Below are 6,153 nucleotides of genomic sequence, written 5' to 3' on the forward strand. Positions count from 1 at the left end.
CACTTTTGTTGTTGTTTTGTGTTTTTGGAGTAATTTTGTTGCTCATTGCTATATATCATGTGCGTTTCTGAATTAATTTTGTGCATTTCTGTTGTTGTTTTTGGATTTTGTGTATTCTTAATTCCAGCAATTTCATTTTGTCTTCTTTTTTAAAAATAACATATTATAGATTCATTCATTTAGACAATTTTTTTTAAGGAAATTTACAGTCGACGCCTCTGAGGAAGACTGACAGTTGGCAGTTAAAACATGTCAGGAGAATAAAGTTAATTTCAAAGTAAATTTCCTGAAAAAAGTTGTCTGAATGAAAACTGTTATTTTGTGTGCTTTTGGAGTCCTTTTGTGCATTTCCTTCCCATGTCTGTTCTAAAAATAGACAGATAAATGAATTGGCAGCTGCTCTCGAATCTTTCAGAGAACATGCAAAAGCCTTATGTATGTGTTATATTTACATTTTCTAAATGTTATAAAACATTAAATAAAAGGAAAACTAAATTAAGCTAAAGAACAAAGTCTTGGCAGGTAAGAGTCACATTTTTGAAACAATAGGATTAAAATAATGAGCTGTGTCTCTGGAGCCTCCTCCACGTCACAGCGTCAGTGTTGAGCCTTCATGGCCTCTATATGTGCATGTTTATGTGATAACTTGTTGCAAATGATCCTTGGTTTAAACACAACATTTCTTTTCCAGGTCAGTTCCTGTTTAAACTGCTCTCCTTCTGACTATTTCATTGATTCTTTCACGTCTCAATATTACGAGCATCAGCTTTCCTTTTCAGAAATCCTCAATCATTTCCCTTTGTTGTTTCCTGGTATTTGCGCACCAGCCAGCCATAACATTAGGACCACTGACAGGTAAAGCCAATACCAAGATTAGTTTGAATGTAGGCTGATTTTGAGCATCAAGCATCTAAACCAACATTTCAACCGGTGAGTGGTCATTGAATCCAGTGAGTGACATGCATTAACATGGACAAAATAAAAATAAATAATGCTTTTACTTTGAAGATCATTAATTGATGCAGCTGCGTGCTGTCTTTTTCTCACCTCAAACTGTGTGTGGCAATATTTAGGTGCTCAATATTAACCTAAAGTAGACATGGGCAACATTTGTGCGGACCTCAACACACAAACAGCAAAATTACACAAAATGACCCAAAAAAAAAAAAAAAAAAAAACACACACAAAATGACAGAAAGATACAAAAAATGACACAAGATTACTGGGAAAATACACAAAAGGGCAACAAATGTACATACAAATAACTGAAAAATATACAAAAATACAAAAAAATGCCCACAAACAAAAACCAAAACATTAATAATGGGAACAAAAATATACAAAATTCTCCAAAAATACACAAAACAATGACAAAAATATACAAAATGACAGAATAGCTCTTTCCTGTGTTAACGCTCAGATTGGTCATTATTCTAAATGCTGAAAAAACACAGTTAATGACTTCCAAAAAAGAAAATAATAACACACAAATTGAGAGACAAATATACAAAATGACAACAAAAATACACGAGTGACAGAAAAATATACAAAACATCAATAAATGCACGTAAAATGAATCTCAAAACACAAAATGTACATATTACTCACAAAACAGACAAGAGGACAAAAAAACACACTTACTGATTTAAAAAAAAAAAACCCAAAACAGAAAATAAATATACAAAATAGTCATAAAAAATACAGAAAATAATAGAAAATTATCCAAAACAACAATAAAATTAAACAAAATGGAATCTAAAAACACAAAACAACAAATGCACACAACAAGAAAGGAAATTATGCCAAACAACCACAAATAAACAACAACACACAACTATTTGTTATTTCCTGTATTATTGCTCAGAATTGGTCATTATCCTAAATGCTGACATGAATGATGATAAAGTGACCCTCGGGTGACATTGTATCATATTTGTGGCCCTTGCTGTGATGAAGATTGACCTGAAGTAAAAGGTTTTCAGTTTTTTTTTCATTGTAGCGTTTACAGTAACAGGTCCCATGTCGGACGTGTTAAAGGTTTCATAATCAAAGACTGTTTTAATGTTGGTCATGCATTAAGCAGGAGTATTAGTAATATTAAATGCTGTTCCATTGGCCTGTGGATGGTTTAAGGTGTGTTAATCTGCACAAACTAAAGACCTCTGCTGCACTCACACACAAATCCAACAACATCTTCCTTCAAACATTTCCTGACCTTGCATCACAGATCTCTAACGTATGTAAGCAGCTGGTGCTTTATTAACTACAAGACAAACACTCTCTTATTTGTCCTGAGCCAAATTTTCTCAGTGAGAAAGAACCTGGTATGTTAATATATTTATCAGTTTATTCCTCGTATAATCTTCACAACCTAATCCACCAAGGACTGCGTGACTCATCCTGGCTTCTCCTGTTTGACCTGTTGACCTTTGACAGGCGTCTGAATAGAATAGTCCCTCCTATTTCCTTTCCTATCTACTTTTCCATAACCCCGTGGATGACGTCAGAGGGTTAAGGAAAGGTCTTAGGAGAGGATTTAGGAAAAGGCCATCACGTTTGTTTTGACAATCAGACGCACTTCCACCAGGTGACGTAATAATCTGACAGCCGCGAAGGTTAGTGACGTCTGACGTAGTAAAAAAAACGACAAATTTCTAAAAAATGGACTATTAAAAGCCCATTTATAACACCTTCCCCTGATATAATCTCAAATATCACAAGGTTTGAATGTAAATCAAAGGAAAAGAGGTGACCAGGCTATGAGGAACAAAAGTGAAAGTAAAGATCATCACATTGAGAATGGTTGCTCATACTCACTAATATGAATTATGTATAAATAAAACAGAATGTGCCTAAAAATGTCTCTGATCCCTTTTTCTTGAACCACTGAGTGTCTGTTTTATGTCAGTTATAATCTGATAATATGTCTTACATATAATAATATATGGGTTTAAGATTATTTATTTAAAGTTTGTCAAAGGCATATTATTGCATTGATAATTTACATGATCGGTCATAACTTGTCGGTCATCGTGAGTTTCCGTAAGTGCTGGGGTGTGTGTTACCTTTTAAATATTGTTGCCACAAATAATTGTGGGTCAGCATTATGTGGTCTCCTTTTGTCAAGGATGCATCAGTGTTTCCTAGTCTAAAGGAGGTTAGAAAGGAAGTATTGAGCCTCCTTTCCTCAGCTTAAAGACAACGCGGACGCTCTTTATCATGACCACCACTTAAACACTTCCAGGGGTGAAGGAACAGTGGATAGGAAAGGAGATAGGAGGGACTATTCGGGCGCAGCACAGGACTCAGAAACATCTTCTTCCCACAAGCAGTCACCACACTGATCATACACTTTCCCCCTAACATCTAACACACACTAAGGAAAAAACAAACAAAAAACATTACATTGCATTGTTACACTCTGTAGCCTTTGCACTGTAGTATCTTATTTGACCTTTTATATACTGTGTATGACTTTAACCTCTTTTTATACAATTGTTTAAACTGTATTCTATTTGTACATTAAACAACTCATAGTAGATCTTTGTGAATTGTTTTCATTCATCAAAATTTTATTTTTGTGTGATAACAACATTCCAAGCTGCTACAAATGTTGTCGTATGACTGTGTACAAAAGAGGAAGGCAACTATTATTACAGCGGGGCCGAAAAATTTGTTTGATCAGAGGGTCACATGATCAACATTCATGTCAACATTTAGAATAATGAGCGATCTGAGCATAGATACAGGAAAGAACAAAGAGTTTCTATAGTAATTTTGTGTGTTTTTCTCTCATTCTGTGTATGTTTGTTGTCGTCTTGCTCATTGTGAAGCATTTTGTGCATTTTTGTTGTCTTTCTGTGTATTTTTCCTGTAAAAAATATATTTTTTGGAGTCAGATTGTGTATTTGTGTGTGCGTCATTTTGCGTTTTTTTTGTGTGTGTATTTCTGTTGTCGCTTTGCTTGTTTGTTAGTACTGTGGGATTGTGGAGTAATTTTTTGTGTTTTTGGAATATTTTCTGTGTTTTTATCTTGTCATTTACTTTGGGGGGCGTATAAAATTAGATTGAGAGCCGCAATTCATTTGGGTAATTTCATATTGTTGTTTTGGATATTATTCTGTTATTTTCTGCATTCTTATTATCATTTACTATATTTCTCTCTCATTTTGTGTGATAGTTGTTTTCTGTTTTTGGTTTTTTGTTGTTTTTTAGAATCATTAACTGTGTTTTTTTTGTTGTCTTGTGTGTTTTGCGAGTAATTATGTATTTTTTTTGTCATATTGTGTTTTTGAAATAACTTATGTGTACTTTTGTAGTCATTTTGTATATGTGTCCCTCATTTTTGTATGTTGTTTTCTTTTTCTGGAGACATTTACTGTGTTTTTGTTGTTGTTTAATATGTTTTGGGAGCAATTTTGTGCATTATTGTTGTCATATTTTATTTTTGCATTCATTTATGTGTACTTTTGTCATTGTTTTGTATTTTCATCGGCTTAATATGTGTTTTTGGATACATTTTACTCAATAGTGATACTAAACTGCAGAAGCCTGGCCTTCACTAACAAGAGGATTATCGCTTCTTTTAGTGACAAAATTTACCGATAAATGTCCCTCTATTATGTCAATGAATAAGCCTAATGACTTACTTATTGATTAAAGGGCCTCAGTAACTGATTAAAAATATGAGCAATTCGCAGCAAATGGATAATATTTCCTTTGCAAAGGTTCCCTAAACAAGCTAAAGAACCAAACTGTGAATCGTTTGATAACTAACCTAAATCACGTCTGGCTGTGTTTCCCAATTGCATTAAATATTCTGGTAAATTGGTTTAAAGACGTGTGAGCTGCTGCACGCATATTTGTGTTGTGTGTAAAAACACACCTCACTGCGTTGTGATGTAAAAGGGGATTTTGAAGCTGCTGAGTCATGGAGAGGAAGAGAATTCATTGACAAAAAAAAAGCATTTTCCTCCTTCCTGTGACCGCCTATTATTAGTGACGGACAAACTCACAGTGACTCAGGGACTTCTTAATCTCATGACACAAACACATTTAAGTTAGTCCTTTCCCTAGCTTCCAACTCTTGATTGTGCTACAAAGGACAGAGCGGAGAATCAAATTTTGTGCCCTTTTAAAGCGAGATTTGGATAATTATTTAATGTGATGGGTTTGAAGGAAAGTTTAGGAGGGCACGGACGGAGGCCGGAAACAAGCGAAGCCACAACACGGTCTGTTTATGGCGTCGCGCAGCAGAGGAGAGCACCAGCATGTGAGGGTTTACCCCTGAGTACGTAACACAGATATGTTGGATAAACAACGGTCACTCAGATGCCCTCTGATAACACTGACACTTAATAGATCACTTCAATGACATCTGTGAAAACTAAATTATGTTGATTTACATCAATTAAATTACAAGTTACTTGAATCTAAATAATCTACAAAAAATGTTGATACTGTTTTAACCCTATCTATACAATTTAATGATATTTTTCACTATAGTTAATTGGTGAATTAAATTAAATTAAATTAATTAATCTCTCTCTTTAAAAACAAAAAATATATATGTTATTTTTTTTGGAAATTTAGATTTTTTTGGGGATTTCAGTCGAAAATAAAACACATCCAAAACTTTATAATTTTCTGGCTATATTTTGCATTCAAATTTATAGGCGGAGTTTGAGATTCTGGCCAGGGGGTGCAAAAGAAAAAATAGAATTAAATATATGTATAGACCGTCTCGAGATTCGCACCAACCACAATGTGTGTAACATATATAATAATGCAAAACTTGCGTTGACGCATTGTTTATTGTTGTAAATTCATGATAAAATCAGGTCGGCGGCCGCTTTCTGCTTCATCTTTGCTGCAGTACCATACGTATATGAACTGTTGGGTGCAGTGTCACTTCACCATTTACATTGTGAAGAAGAATTGCGTAACAAAAGAAGAGCGCCAAAAAATAAGTTGTATTTTTTTTTAAAAACAAATACATTTATTTATTTAATTATTTATGGCACTTACAGTAAATGCCCCCGCAAACTCCATGTATGTTCAAATTGTTCTGAAATAAATACAGACTATTAGCTTTTTTTTCTTCAGAACAATTTTCATTCTTTAATAATCGATTAATTTATTGCAACTGCTCAC

This window comes from Gouania willdenowi, chromosome 11 (genome assembly GCF_900634775.1).
Source record: "Gouania willdenowi chromosome 11, fGouWil2.1, whole genome shotgun sequence".
NCBI lineage: Eukaryota > Metazoa > Chordata > Actinopteri > Blenniiformes > Gobiesocidae > Gouania > Gouania willdenowi.